Genomic DNA, 16,273 nt, shown 5'->3' with positions numbered 1-16,273 from the left:
CTTCTCCTACCTTCCCAGGTGAGCCAGGGCAGGTGGTGGGTCGTGCTCTCCAGCTCTCCGCTCCCCTGGACGTGCCTGCAGCCTGATTCACGGGCACCTCCAATCCAGCGAGAATCAAGCTCCACCCAGGGCAGAGGGTGAGTAAGAGCGAGAGAAAGGCAAACTCCGGAGAGTTATTCCCTCCCCAGGATTGCAGGGGAGCCAGAGATAAGGGCTGCACATTCCTGAGCCGCAGGCAGCCTCTCCCTTCCGTCTGCCCCGAGCCTGTCAGACCAGCTCAGGCCTGGGCCTTGGAGCAGGCCTGGGAAGCAGGCTCAGTACTGACAGCCGTGCAGGGACCCTGGCTGCCAGTCCCAGGTTTGGCCCATGCACACCGTAGTCCAGTAGCTGCCCTGGAATTGAGGGTTTGGGCTCAGCACAGACTTGCCATGCTCAGGGGTCCATGCTGGGGAGACCGTTGTGTTGTGCACTGTGCGGCCATAGGGCCCGGGCCATGGCACCATCACAATAGGAATGATTGGAGTGCTGGACCCTCAGCCTCCCTCTTCCACAACAGGGCACTGGCATGCCTCTGAAAGGTACCTGAGGCCATGCCCATGCACCCCCATCTTCCTGGGAGCACCCTTAAAGAGTACCTGAGGCTTTACCCGCGGCCCCTCCTGTCTCCCTGGGGGTGCTGTGCAAAAGTGTAACCGAGGCCATAGCCGTGCCTCCCCCGTCTCCCTGCACAGCCCCCCCGCCCCATACACTGTCATTTGCACCCCGGCCTCGCTGGCAGAGGGGCTGTCCTGCTGGCACTGCAGCCGCGCGTGGAGTTGGGGCCAGCTTCAAGCGCAGGCTGAGAAGGGTTAAGCGAGATTCCCCGCAGCCCCGGGCGTGGCAGCTCCTGTTATTTCGCCTTTCATGTTCTATCTTATTCAGCCTGGCAACCGCCACGGCTGCTGTGTGCCGGGCGGTGCCCGGGCGGCTGGGAGGGCGCGGCGGGAGGCGGCTCCGCGGGAGGCGGCGGTGACTCAGGCCTGGCAGCCCGGTTCTGGCGGGCCCGGGCACCGCGGCGGGCGGGGGCGGGGGCGGGGCCGGGGCGACGCGGGCGCCATGTTACAGAGGCGGGGAGGGGAGCACCGTCCTGCCTCGGCGCTCGTTGACTTTATCCTGCTGGCGGCGCCTGGGTGCCCGCGCAGCGCAAGGACGGCGGGACCGGGCCCTGCGGCGGGAGGGCGTGGGGGGAGTCCGGGTACTGTGGCCGAGGGTGAGCGGCGCAGGAAGGCCGGGCGCGCCCGGGTTAGCCGTGGTGTGTGGTGCGTATGCACGCACAGCGCAGTCAGTGCGTGGCCGCGCATCCCGTACCGTCCGTGCCTGGGTCTTGCTTCCTTCTGTATGGTCATGTATGGTAATTTCGTGTGAGTATTACAAAACGTAATTTAATATTAAGGAGCCAAGACAGGAGGGGATGTCTTCAGAATTTGGAAATGTGCATGATTATACAGACTTCAGTAGCATCCTTGTGGGATATTTTTCAGAAGGAGCTTATTTCACTCAATGCAGAAGGATGGAGAGAGTTCCAACTGAGGAGGTAACCAGTAAATACAGCTTTTAATCATCCTTCACTGTGTTGCCCAGGGCATTATTCACCACACGCCACTTAAGCACCACACTGAATGGAGTTATTAACTTCCATGTAGGTGTTGCTGTGCTATTCATCAGTATACTACTGGAATGCTTAACAAACACCAATTAAATTCTAAGTACTCAATTGGGCTGTGATGGTGTGATTATCTCTATTTTGGAGGAAAGGAACTGGAGCAGGAATATTCTATTTACAATGCCCCACTTACTTTGAGTGCTTAGTTGAAGACTTCAAGAATCACAGCTTTTAGGAATACAAGGAATGCGGGATGGATGGCCACCTGTAGAGGTAAAACAATCTTAACTCTGTAGTTTCATATCTGTCAGTGATTTCAGCTACAAATAGATGCTTTCCAGCAGCACATCATGTGGCTAATCTCTGCTTTGTCTTGCTGTTTTCCTCTTCTCTTTGGTATAATTGTGTATGTCTTGGAATATTTTCCTTTGATAAAATTTTTATGTTGTTCTTGTTTTCAGTGTGTAGGTTGCTATCTTTGTTAGAAAAGGCAAGGTCAAATAAATGTTTTGAAATACAAGTAAGCCTAAGCAAATTTGATCTCTGATGGAAAGTTCTGTTGTGCGATTGGGATGGTTATGACAATCTCCATCAAAATTTAGAACTTCAGGTGATCTTTGTATTTTCCATGTGCACGCCCTGGAGGTAAGAAGCACAACTTAGAATTTATCCAAAGGTGCTTATCCAAAGAAGCCATTGTAAGGAGTACTTGGTCAGTTTGATGATCTTGTGGTTAACACATTGCTGAGGAAATACTCTGCTGTATTCTGTAAAGTTAAAGCGTGATTGGTTAATGCAGTTGTTCAAAAGCATGAATAACTGGGGTCATCATCCACTGGGATAAGATTGAATCTTCTAGATAATCAAAGATAGGTGAATGTATTAGTTGTTGCTGTTATCTGAGTATAGATTAAGAAAGAAATCATAGAATAATTTTGGTTTGAAAGGTGTCATTGGAGACATATAGTCCAGCATCCCCATTCAATTCAGAATCCATTAGATCATGTTATTTAGTAGTATTTTCTGTGGTTTTTTTTTTTTAGTATCTCCAAAGACAGTGATCCCACAGCTTCATTCAGTTCCTGTTCCTAAGCTTGACCGCTCTCATGGTGATTTTGCTTTTTCTAACATTTAATTGAATTTTTTTATTGCAGCTGATGCCTGTGAGTCTGATAATGTCTAAACTACACACCGACTGCTCCAATTGTGTGTACCTTCAGCCAAAGAAAGGTATACATGATAGAAGGCTTTCCAAAATACTTTCATTTATCTAACATTATGACCATTTTCTTTCTCAGGTTCTGCTTTGACCAGCTGGTTTTCATCCATGAGCTGATCTGAACCTTCTGTAGGCAGGTTGTGCCAAGAGATGCACAGGGCTGTGTGCCATTTGTAAGCTGCTTGGCTTTGAGTCCATGTCATCTGGCATTTTCCCTAATGGCAAAGAAAACTAACATTGTAAGTGAAGAGTCTGTTGCAAAGATGAAGCTGATTCCTTCCCTGTGTGAAGTTATCAGCACTCCAGTTCTAATACGGAATCTTCAAGAATTGAAGAAGGATGTTTGTGAGATTCACAGACAGGAGTACAGCCTGGAGTGTGCTTCCTGAATTACCTAATACTCCGTCGACAATGCTAAAGAAGCAGTTTTAGCACATTTGTTGTAAAGAAATTTCAAGGTTCTTTCATATCTATTCATTAGTCTAAGGAAATTACATTGTCTCCTTTTTTTAAGTGAATAGTTTAAGATATAGTCCTGTCTTTATTTGTCCTTCCATTTAATTTTAACTGAAACAACATTCAAAAGGAGGTTATTTTTTTTAAGGTCAGAGTTTTTTTTCATGTTATCTTTTAGATAATATATCTTTCCTACTGTCAGGAAACTTTGAGGCCCAAAAAAGTGATGATACTGCCAATAGTGTCCTGGTAATGATATATGTATTTAAAGCAGAATTTATTTGACTCAACATTGGTGATTACTATGTAGGTGTCCACAACACGGCAAGTTACCCATGATTATTTTATAGTCTGTGGAGGGCTTGTTACTATGTCAATGGAGCCTAGGATGCAATTCAGGCCTTCGAAAACAGAGAGGTGAACTGCAGCTAAACCCCACTGAGTACAGAGGGAGATGAATCAGCTACCTTAGATAGAAATACCTAAAATTAGATGGGATAAATAGCACTTCTAATCTGAAGATGAGATTTAGGTTGAGTTGAACCAAAGATGACTGTAAGGAAAGCAAGTTTCATTTCGTTTAGGTCTTTTTCCTGTATGATACTGAAATGTGAATTTTCAAATCCCCCTGAAGGTCAAATCAAGATTGGTTCGCAAATTTTTTTTTGTGATTGTTTCACAAAAATTTTCAGCAAGGTTTCAGTGTGTGGCTTTACAAACCTTTTATTCCTTAAATAATAATTATTTGTAATAAAGTTTAAAAATTACCTGTAAAGGAAAGTAAAATCCACGTAAACTCTGGCTCTAGTTTCTACCAGCAAGCAAGATCCCATTTGAAGTGTTCTTCTTGGGTACCGTATTTGAGGTGAATGTCAGTGTAGTGGCACTTGCCTTCATAGAGCTTATGGCCAGAAAAAACTATCACTCTTCTGCTTCAGTCTCCTATGTTATAACGTACATAGAATTTAGTCTTCTGCATTGAGTCTAGTAACCTGTATTTGACTTAAATATTTGTCAGTAATGCAACTAAAATAAACACATCACCTTTCAGTCTTCTCTTCAGTAAATTAAATAAACAACATTTTAAAATCCCTTCTCCCATCCTTTAAACTGTATTTATTGAACTTTTTTCTTCTAGCTTAAAAATCTGACTATCAAACTGTACAGATACTTTTATTGTCAGGCTCACTACTGCTGTATACACAAATGAATCAGCAACATTATGTTATCATTATCAGCTCTTCCAAGTTTTCTGAACTTTAAATAGGTTTGACGTTTCCTGAGCCAGTGTCTGTTATACTCTGGAATGAAAATTATCTAGAATGGCTGATTTTAAGAAGGGAGCTCCTAACAGAGGTGGTCTCATTGCTAATGGTCTAAAATACTTCATCACACTTACAGCATTAGGGTATTACTTGCATCTTTCCAATCAATAACTAGAATCATAGAATATCCCAAGTTGGAAGGGACCCATGAGGATCATCAAGTCCAACTCCAGGCACCACACAGGTCTACCCAAAATTTCAGACCATGTGATTAAGTGCACAGTCCAAATGCTTCTTAAACTCCAACAGGCTTGGTGCAGTGACTACTTCCCTGAGGAGCCTGTTCCAGTGTGCAACAACCCTCTCAGTGAAGAACCTCTTCCTGATGTCTAGCCTAAACCTCCCCTGCCTCAGCTTGACACAATTCCCTTGGGTCCTATTACTGGTGACTAAAGAGAATAGATTGGTGCCTTCCCCTCCACTCCCCCTCGTGAGGAAGCTGTAGACCGCGATGAGGTGTCCCCTCAGCCTCTTTTCCAGGCTGAACAGGCCAAGTGACCTCAGCTGCTCATCATACATCTTTCCCTCTAGGCCCTTCACCATCTTTGTAGTCCTTCTCTGAACAGCCTTCAACAGTTTCATGTCCTTTTTGTATTGTGGTGCCCAGAACTGCACACAGTACTCAAGGTGAGGCCGTACCAGCGCAGAGTAGAGCAGGACAATCCCTTCCCTCGACTGACTAGCAATGCCGTGCTTGATGCACCCCAGGATGTGGTTGGCCCTCCTGGCTGCCAGGGCACGCTGCTGGCTCATATTCAACTTGCTGTCAACCATAACCCCCAGCTTTCTCTCTGTGGGGCTGCTCTCCAGCGTCTCGTCGCCCAGTCTGTACGTATAGCCAGGGTTGCCCCGTCTCAGGTGCAGGACCCAGCACCTGCTCTTGTTAACCTTCATGCAGTTGGTGATCGCCCAGCTCTCCAGTCTGTCCAGATCTCTCTGCCAGGCCTTTCCATCCTCAACAGAGTCCACAACTCCTCCAAGTTCAGTGTTACTGGCAAATTTGCTCAAAACACCTTCTAGTCCTACATCCAAATTGTTTATAAAAACATTGAGGAAGACTGGCCCTAAAATGGAGCCTTGGGGGATCCCACTGGTGACCGTCCACCAGCCTGATGTGTCCCCATTTACCACCACCCTTTGAGCCCTGCCCATCAGCCAATTGCTCACCCATCGTATGATGTTTTTGTTTAGCTGTATGCTGGACATTTTATCCAGTAGGATCCTATGGGAAACTGTGTCAAAAGCTTTACTGAAATCCAAAAAGATCACATCAGCTGGTTTCCCTTGACTGACTAGATGGGTGATCTTACCATAAAAGGAAATCAGATTTGTTAAACAGGACCTGCCCCTCATGAACCCATGTTGGCTGGGACCTACGACTGCATTGTCCCCCAGGTTCGCTTCAATAACTTCAGGGATAATCTTCTCCATAATTTTACCAGGCACTGATGTGAGACTGACAGGCCTGTAATTGCCAGGGTCTTTTTTCTTGCCCTTCTTGAAAATTGGTACATTTGCCAGCTTCCAGTTTACTGGAACCTCTCCAGGTTCCCAAGATCGTTGAAAAATAATTGAGAGAGGTCCCGCGATGATGTCAGCCAGCTCTCTAAGCACCCTAGGATGAATCCCATCCAGACCCATGGACTTGTATGGATCCAGGTGGCGCAGCAAATCCTGCACATGTTCAGGGGCAGTTGGGAGTTTATCATTCCCACCATCATGGTTCTCCAGCTCAGGGCACCCTGGGTCCCGAAGCCCATCATTAGCATTGAAGACAGAGGCAAAGAAGGTATTAAAGCTAAAAAGACCAAGAAGTTATCTTCTAGGTGCTTTAGGAACCTCCTGGACTTGCTCATGTCAGCTGTGTGGTAATCCCAGTTGACGTCCGGCAAGTTGAAGCCCCCCATAAGGACAAGGGGAGTTGATCTCAAGGCATCTCTTAGTTCCACAAAGAATAATTCATCAGCGTTGTCATCCTGGACGGGTGGTCTGTAATAGACTCCCACAACATCCCTTTTATTTGTTCCTCCCTTAATCCTTACCCAGAGGCTCTCATGCCATCGCCAACTTCAAGTTCCACACAGTCCAGCCCCTGCTTCATGTACATCACCACCCCCCCCAACTATTAATAATGTTTTGCTGCCTTTTTATTCAGAAGGTTGGTTATGTTTATTTTTTCTTTATTATTTCCAAGATAATACTAGTTATTTTTAAGGAATTGTCATTCGATGCATTTGTTAATTTTTTATTTATTTATTTTTACTAATTTTATGTATGCATTATCATACTGGATTAATTTAGTAATACCTTTAGATAATTACTATTTGTGACTAATGTCTTCACCAGGGCTCTTTTATGCTGACTGCCTTTAAACAAAGAGCCAGTAGGAAAGAGACATTTGCTGCCCCAGATTGCTTATAATATGGGTTAATGACATGATGCTACAGTGGGATAAAACAAAGTAATCAGAAATAAGTGTACCTAATTTCAGATTGCAGCAGTTGTTACAGCTGTTAGACTTCAGCACTGGGAGAGAAAGCAGCAAACGAAGTAACAGTGAACCCACTTGAAAAGATGTGCAGGCTATTCTTCATTCTGCTTACATCAGTCCACAGCAGCTTGCTATTCCCTATCCTAGGAAATTTTGTCTGGATCTGTATTTCAACTAGGTCATACAGTAGGCTGAACCAATGCACAGCACAAACATCTGTGTGATCAGTAATGGATATGGCTGATTGCTGCTCACTGAGACACAGAGTGAATGAAGATAAAACAGGTATATGAACTTTGTGATTGTAGTGGCCTTTGGCTTGAAACAATGATATTCCCACACACAGGGCTCAGTAATCTCTTTTCTACTCTTATGGCAGGACTTTGATGATACTTGACTATTGATTAGGTATCATTTTTTTCCTCCAGTTAGATCTTGTGAATACATGCTGTATCAGTCTCATTGGTTCAGATCAATGGTTCTGCAGCCTATTTAATCTCTGAATGAGCTTCTCACCACTTGTATGAATAAACATATAAATGGCTGCAAAATGTTACATAATAGATCATATTTTTCTACACATATAATCGCATACACCATGTTTTAGTCCAACTGTTCAGTTTTTCTTCTTCTCTGAGGAGGTTAATATTAAGGAATGTTCTAAGTAGCTGTGTCCTCCAGCGATCTGGGGCCTCGTGATTCCTTCTGCCTGCCTGCTGGAACCAAACCTGGTGCCTTCAGCTGAGGTTGCTCTCAACAGCAGTCACATTCAACACTACAAGAAGTAACATCAATACAGGCAGTCAAGTCTCGTTTTTCCTATTTGGCTGATCAGTATTGAAGTTCTCAAGGGAAAGCACTCACACTCCCCACTCTCAAGACTCACAAGCACACGCATGCTTTCATGGAACCCTTGAGTATCAGCACGTCTCCAATGTCTGTCCAATACCCCAGCCAGATCTGGAGCCCATATACCCAGCCTACCTGTTTCCCACTTACTGGCTAGTCCAGCTTGTTGTCCACTAGTGAACAAATGCCCACAGTCACACTCTTGTCTCATAGGCACTCCACACTTGCAGAGCTCTCAAATACCAATGCAAGTCCTTTAATACTGTTTCCTGGACCCTAGTTGAGCTTGCAGATTACACACACGTGCCCAGGCACACCAGGTGAAGGGAAAGATACATACACTTCTCCCCACTCCCTCCAGCATCTGGCAACAGGTACATGGTAACCTGTGGTCCCACTCCTGCATATATATATGTATATATATTTTGATGTGACACATGGTGGACACTTCATTCTTCAAAATTTGTACCCATTTGGGAAAGTGACTCTGCTTTTCCTTATTGCTTAAGGACATTCAGGCTTCTGACCTGCAAAAGAGTAAGTGTGTGTCATAAATTACACGTATATCCACCAGTATGAATTTAAATAGCAGCAGTGGCAGATGCATGAAGAAAAGTGATGCTATGGCATCAAGTCATTTTGATGAAATTATATGAAGTTATTTCTCTTGTAAAATTAATATATATAAAAACACTATCTTATGCAAGGGAGCTATACAATTAAAGTATTCATGAAGCCACAAAAGTTCCATTTCTGGCTGCAGACCTGCAGCACATAGGCTTACCAGGGATGAGGAGGATACTGAAAACAAAAAAAAAGTTAAGTAGCTGAGATAACAACATTATGCATAAGCTGAGAATCAATGCAGGAAACCCAGACTAGAACAATTGGTGGAAGAGACAGGAAGAACTTACCCAGAACTTGAGGGAGCTGCTTAAAGTATGATTATTCCACGAAAAATGTTACTGGAGTTCCTTGGGTAGTCCACAGTAATGAAGATGCTCTGCATTATTGTGTACTTGTTTGTATCTTGTATTTTTGCACCTATATCTTTGCCACTTCACCATAAACTGAGAAAAATAAAATTTTCTCTTTAAACTTCTTAAATTTTTGAATTGTTTCTGGATCCATTTCATATAGTGGCTCTGCAAACTAGTGCATTGGCACAATTGGCAGGAAAGGGCAGAAGTGTACTGTAATATGGAAAGGCATGTCTGAGGATGTCCTCAGTCCAATTCTAGGATTTGGTTGGCACAGCACGTAGACACATCTTGCCAAAATACACAAGAAAGACATAAATACCTGCCTCCTGTGTATCAGTGTTCATCCTTCTCCTCTGGAAATCACAAAGGACTGGAAGAAAGTGACAGCCTGTGCTTGGAAGGACTTCTGCCTCTAACTGAGCAATGTGAAATCTATGGTCAGGAAGCCAGCTGTTGAGAACCATTCTCATCAGTGATTTATTCAGGCTCGATTATACCTTGAAAACCTGACCTAACAGAAGTTTATCTTTCATCATGTCCTCACTCCCTAAGTACACCTCTCACGCTTCAGGGACTGAAGCTTTATTTTGTCTGCCTGTCCTGGTCAAAAACTGTAAGCAAGTTAAAAGGGAAGTAGAAACTGAAAAGGCATTAGTTTTATTCATAGCATTATTGTCATTACTTATCCAACCATTTCATTTCTCTTATAATTTGATTATCTTTGTTCTTGTTTGAAGGTATTATCTGTGCCATTGCTCACACTAGCAAAGATGTTAGTGTTTGTTCTTAGGAAAGACAGTTGCTGCTGTCGTTCTACAACAGTATGCTGGCTAGTAGCTTGTTTATAGCTGTGGGGAAATAATATATTTCCCAGAAGAGAAATTGGAGAGAAGTAAAGTTTGGAGATTGTCAGTGTTATTAGAAGATAGGATGGAACAAGCTCTACTGTTTTCTTATTTGGACTGGCTGAGAATAGTCTTTATTTCCAAAGCACCAACTAAAGGTGACCTGCAGAAAAGGCTTGTTTTGCCCTGACAAAGGGCAAAAACACTCCCTAGTTTGCATTTCTAGCTGGTGTATGATCCCACTCTACATGTTGCATCATGCAAGTCAAATTAGCAAGTAACAAGATTCTTAGTAATCAGTGGTGACAAGGGCAGTCCAGAAGAATTCTATGATTCTATGCTTGGTTGTCTCTCCAAATCTTTTTCATTTCTCTAAAATTATTTAGCCATATCAGTAACTGTTAGAATCTGAAATTCACAAATTTCATCATTTTATAAACGGCTAGCAGTAACAATGGAATAAATCTCAGATAGGAATGGCAAATGTCATAGAGTTTGCAGAGGAGAAACGCAGGAAGAGAGGGGACTAAACATGAATATCCAGTGTAAGTATCAGGGCCCTAAGTGCACTAGTAGGCCATAATGGCCCTCACTAGCCTTCAGTCCATGGGCCCCAGGATCTCCATTTCACCTTGAGCCCATGCCTTCTGTCCTGCTTGAGCTACGTCATAGGAATATTGGTTTCCAGCCCAGCTACAGCCATGCCCACGCCTGTTTATCTGGGCCCTGAACCATGTCTGACTACCCAGCTTCATCTCAGACCTGCTTTGTCATTATGGGCCTGCCCAGCAATCAGCTGTGTCTGAACCTGGTCACCATCACTGGACCTGACCCTGAGCAGTGGTCAGACTTCACAATTTTACCTCAGACCTGCCTTGCCACCACAAGCTTGTCTGGTTGTCTGGACTCTCAGCTGACCCTGTCTCCATCATTGTTCAGTCACTATGGGACTGTTCTGGTTGGTGACACTCCTAACCCGGCTTAGGATACCTTACTATCATGCTTTGCCCCTGGCTCTCCATCCTATAAAGAGCAGTTGGCCTTCTATGATCATTTATCAGTATACCAGGAACAGAGACACAGCATCTCCACTGAAGAAGACAGAAACAGAGATGAACTGACGTGACCCAGGACCTGGAGGAGAATAGTAACACATCTTTCTCGATCTCTTGAGTTGCTTACTTTAGCATTTCAGATCCCCTGGACTACTATAATGGAAGAGAAGACAGTGAAAGCTCCTTTTGACTTAACATTTGTGACTAACCCTTTCTGCCCCTTCCATTTTTGATCTGTTCCAGACACTTTATTTGTATATATTACCTTACCTGGGTTAAGTGCAACTTTGCTTTCTCCTATCTATCTAGTCTGAAGCTGTTTAACAAGATCTTCCTGTTCTTATTCCAACTCAGTATCAAGAAGTAATAGCTACCAGCAGGCACTCAGCATAGAACTTGTTTTTTATGCAGTGAACACATGCTCTGTGTATCATTGAAGAAGTCATTGTACTCCTGTCTTTGACTTCTCAGCCTTGCTTTGCTCACAGATACTGAAGGAGTCTCTTCAGAAACTTGCCTCCTTCATTCCCCTCCCAGTTCTTCATGGTAATTATTCATTGTAAAGATTTTTTTTTTTCAAGTGTGGCTGTGGAGAAATCTAACATTATTATAACAAGCAGGACTGACATCTGAATGGAAGTATGGGGGTGGGAACATGAATCTAAATTTAGTCTTGCCTAATTTCACTATTATGCTTATAGGTTTTTTTGTCTGCTTTTAGTGAAAAAAATGCCTTAAATTAACAGTCTAAAATGGGGAATAAGACGAAGAATCACTACAGTCAATATTGTTGGTACAGCAGCATTCTTTGGGTACCAGCATGTTTTTGTTGTTTTCTTACCGAAATACTCAGCTAATACTGCCATCCTTTTCTCCTGAGGGAAGATGTAGGAGATGATATAAGGAATGAAGGTGCCTGTGATGAGATAATCGCACTTTGACATGTGACTAGATTGGTAATCCCCAGTCAGCATAGGGTGGCATTCAAGTTCAGTGTAGCTGAACATCCAGTATGATCTGACATGCATATGCTTGGCCTGGCCAGTTAAAGTCTCCCCACAGAAAAAAGGCTGGAGGAACAGATCCCCTGTGATCTGAGCTCATCACTCCATTTGCCAGGGTCTCTAGCTTCAGTAGTAAAATTTGCATTTTACTTTCTAATATAGATTTTATTTACATAAATCAGTATTGTAGTACGTAGAGAAGACACACAGAGTGTAAAGTCAGTTTAAATGCAGTTGTCTTGCATGAAAAGACCAGAAAAACTAATCATCATTTTGCAGTGAAAACGTATTAGAAGAATGTTGGCTTCAATTGATTGATTGAGAATTCAGCAAAACCGCAGGTAAGTAGTTTCGGTAGTTGAAGAACTGCACCTTTTTATTGTCTGAAGTTGTCGAACTTCAGCTTCCAAACGTGCAGCTCAGTCTCTGTTGTAGACACGTTACTAGGCGCCGTCGCGCATCTAAGCACCCACTGTTACATCCTGTGATCTTATTAATTTAGGCTAACTTGTTTTCTGTGAGCGCTCCCCCCAGATTTTTCAATAAGCTTTAAAGAATACTGTACATTCATTGCAGACGTGTCTTTACTCTTCACAGGTACGTACCTTGCATTTGAGTTTATTAAAGCACTTTTGTTCAAACATGCTCCCACTATCAGGAGTCGGGCGGCTGAGCACGAACGCGCCGCTGTCGCAGGGCCTCCTCCTCCCTCGGTTCTGCTCCGTTCAGAGCCACCGGAGTAAGCCTGTGTTCGCTGGAAGGAACGCCCCCGCGGGCCGGCGCCTGGCTGCTGATGGGTCCGCGGCCGAGGGCGCGGGCGGAGCTGGGCGCTGGGGCGGTGCCACCGGGAGGCCTCGCCGGGCGGCCTCGCGCTGCCGCCGGGACCAGGCGGGGCCGCAGCACGGAGGCAGCGGCCGCGCTGATACACCGTACGGTCGCGGCTCCCGTCGATTCGAGGTGGCGGAACGGCTCCGTCCCTCGCTGTTGGGGCCGCTCGTCGTAGAACTCTTGCGTCGTCTTCACGCTCCTGGCTCCCGTGGCCCGGCCCGTCTCCTACGGCCGGGAGCGGGTTTGCGCTGCGCAGCCGGTGACCCGCGAAGGAACGGCGGTGCCCGGCCACGACGGGTGGCCCCGCCGCTGCAGCCAGGCGGCCCGCGGCTGAGCGGTCCCGGCCGCCCCCCCGCCGGCAGCACTAAGCAGCTCTTCGCCCCGTGCGGCGGCAGCGGCCGCTTGCCGGGACTGTCGGGACTTGGTCACTCAGCCTGCGAGTCGCTTCGTGGCCTTGTGCTGCCTCTGACTTCAGGATGTTCTGACAGAGTTGGATCGGCGGTGGTACAGTACGCACTGTATCAGGAGGACAGAGCCAGTTTAACGTGTATTCCTTAGTGTGTGTACCCATACAGCTTAGTACCTGATTTTCTTACGTTTTGATTTAGTTGTGACATTTTACCTATGTTTCTTTCCTTTTTGTGGTGTGCCTTTAAATCGTTCCAATGTTCATTCTCAGGCTTAGTTCTAGGTACTTAAATCTTGCTTGAATTGCTTGTTTAAGGCCTTAACCAGAAGTGAACTTAACAGTTGGTCACTTTGTTTGCAGAGCTGTGCCATTGGATCTTGGGGTTGTAAAAGCAGGTGTTATACGTGAATGGAATGGAATGGAATGGAACAATTGCAAGGGACCTACAGAGATCATGAAGTCCAACTGCTTGACCCTTTCGGGGCTAACCAAAGTTAAAGCGTATTACTGAGGGCATTGTCTAAATGCCTCTTGAACACAGGGGAATCAATCACTTCACTCAAAAGCTTGTTCCGTTAAAGATTTTTTTCCTAATGACCACTCTGAACCTCCCCTAGCACAGCTTTGTGCCATTCCCTCACGTTCTATCACTGGTTACCAGGGAGAAGAACCGATACCTCCCTTTCCATTTCAGCTCCCCAGGAAGCTGCAGAGAGCAATAAGGTTTATGCTTAGCCTTTTCTCCAGGCTAAAAAATCCAAGTGTCCTCACAGGACATGCATTCCAGCCCTTTTACCAGCTTTGTTGCCCTCCTCTGGACACTATCCTTTGTATATTGTGGAGCCCAGAACTGTAAACAATAGTCAACGTGAGGCTGCACCAACACTGTCTTTCTGTTCAGGTGTACCAGGTAAATTATACATATGACTTCCTACCTGATTTATTTAGATTATTTATTTGAAGCGTGGAAAGTTTCTGATTTATTTTTATTTTTCCCTTATGCCTTCTGATGAGATAGATATTTCCTTTGGTTGTTGTTTTGCTTTTCCATTTCCATACATTAAAGATTGGTCATATATGAATATAGGATGTGACCTCTGAAGTGCTATAGGGAAGCCTTGTTCTCAGACGCTTGGATAGTAAATTTCACTAAAATGCTCACACAAACTGATCACTAGATTTGGGACTGGAAAGGAGTTTTTCTTAGGGTGCAGACCTTGGCAGCTTTTTACTTTCCTCTCTAGGCTAGAGCATGGCTTTACCGGTAGGATTCTGTGACAGAATTTCACCTAATTAATTATTTTCTGTTGACAACACATGGATCTTGTTCTCATCTTGAGGCAACTGGAGAATACGAAAGCTTGTAGGTCATTTGGTTCTAAACAGTTAACAAGGCAAAGTATAATGTGTGTGAAATACACCACGCAGGACTAAATTTTCATCATTTCATAGACTGTCTGGATTCTGTGTCCCAACACAAGATTGACTTGGATTATAATCTGTGAGATACAGAATGCATCAGATGTAGAAGAGAAATCCTCAAATACTACCAGAATCCTATGTTTGTATACTTTTTCACTTTGGACATGATCCTGGTTTGGCCTGCAGGCTGCTGAAGTGTTATTCTGCGAAACTTCTAGAAGATGCATTGTATTTTGAATAGGAAAAGTATTTCATTTTTGTTTCTAGTGCACAATTAAAACTCAGTATTTTTTCTGTGGAGAATAAGAATGGATTTTATACATTTAAATGATGGAAGAACAGCTATGGAAACTCCTATGGAATTTTAGGAACTCTTTTACTACTTTGGCATGCTCCATCAGCAAATTTTCTGCAACACATTTGTTCTCTTTTATAACCACATCAGATGGTTTTGTTTAGCATCTTTCCTGAAAGCAATAACAGTCAAAAGAAAATCTGTTTAACTAGCAAAGGAAGCTTTGGTTATCTTTTAGTTAGCAGAGGAAAGGTAGGGGAAGACGCCTTATCTCTCTCTTGATTTTGCGACTATTTTTCTCACGTTAACTGAACTTTGTGTGCAAGTGGAAATAAAAGGGTAAAATGAGACCAGTGATTAAATGTTGCAGTGTCTGCTTCAGATAAAATTGCAGGATAAATAGGTGAAAAGGAGAAATTAATGATTGGTCAAATAAAATTGTACATATATGGTATAGAAGTGCATTGAGTAGCTTGTGAACCTGTAGTACTCAGCCAATGAGGAAACGGGAGAAATGTGGTGTCGAGTAATAGGGAATATAAGGTTATGATAAACTTTTACTGTGCACTCCTGCTTGCAGGATGCCTGCCAATGCAATCGCGACTAAAATAGTTTCACAGAAGGTCCTGTCTGAAGAAAATTAATGAGATTTTTTCTTACATATTTGGAAGAGGGCTAGGGGTGAGCAAGTAGCTTTAAGTAACTCATGATGCAACACCACACTGGAAAGATTCTCTCAAGTATTTTTTTTATCTTTGTGATTTAGTGTGCCATCCCTTACAAATTCTGGGAAAGAAATTATGCAAGATTTTATTGAGGATAATAGGATTCCTGAATTTTTCTATACCTCCAGCAAGGTAATTCCACTTTCTAATCCTCATTCCTATTAACTATCTTTTCCTTTTTTTTTCTTCTTTTCTTTTCCCGTTTTCAACATCATAGTCCTTTTGAAAGCTGAGGCGAAGTGTGTATTTTCTAAGCTACACTTTGAAATGTAAAGTAAGTTTGATCTGGGGGGAGTTTTCACTTTGTGGTTGTTCTTTTTGACCTATGCACATAGCTTTCTTTGAGCAGTTTTTTTTCATTTTTTTGTAAGTTCTGCTATCTACTAATATCCCTTGAGAAATATTCGTACAGTTAGAGTTAGAAATTAACTTTTTACAGTTTTCTTGTTCACTCAGGGTACAGATTTGTGGTAGTTTTAGCATTTCTATTTTGAAGAAGAGATTCTTTGGTATTCAAATCAGCCAGACTGAAGAACTTGGAAATAAAGAACCTAGCTAATTTTCCTAGCAGCTTATTTATAAATTGTTTTTATTTATTCTTTTACTTAATTTATACTGAATCACGGATGGATGCCCCATCCCTGGAAGTGTTTAAGGCCATGTTGGATTGTTAGTAATAGAAGAAGAAATAATACGATATTGTTTAATATGTTACATTTGCGATG

At 43.6% G+C, this 16,273-nt stretch overlaps 1 protein-coding gene and 1 long non-coding RNA gene across 5 annotated transcripts in view; one reads left to right on the top strand and one right to left on the bottom strand.

The window, feature by feature from the left end:
* The window catches only part of FAM83H (family with sequence similarity 83 member H), a 29,666-nt gene extending 29,523 nt beyond the window's left edge, over window positions 1–143 (bottom strand). The window contains exon 1 of one of the 2 annotated variants that reach the window (XM_080582905.1): window positions 11–143. The gene's annotated coding sequence lies outside the window, so the exon portion shown is untranslated. The remainder of the gene's footprint in view (window positions 1–10) is intronic. The other variant, XM_080582906.1, reaches the window with a different exon arrangement.
* Window positions 144–4,418, top strand: LOC308191008. 3 transcript variants are annotated; one of them, XR_013947639.1, is made up of 3 exons: window positions 1,080–1,915; window positions 2,686–2,751; window positions 2,941–4,418. It is a non-coding gene; the product is annotated as an uncharacterized lncRNA (long non-coding RNA). The 3 variants fall into 3 exon arrangements; XR_013947637.1 differs by lacking the exon at window positions 2,686–2,751 and having other exon boundaries at window positions 144–1,915; XR_013947638.1 differs by having other exon boundaries at window positions 144–1,915; window positions 2,686–4,418.
* The last annotated feature ends 11,855 nt before the right edge of the window (window positions 4,419–16,273 follow it).

This window comes from Anser brachyrhynchus, assembly GCF_964034855.1.
Source record: "Anser brachyrhynchus genome assembly, chromosome: 2".
NCBI lineage: Eukaryota > Metazoa > Chordata > Aves > Anseriformes > Anatidae > Anser > Anser brachyrhynchus.
Note: the sequence above shows the minus strand (reverse complement) of the source record. Positions and strands in the feature narration are given on the sequence as shown.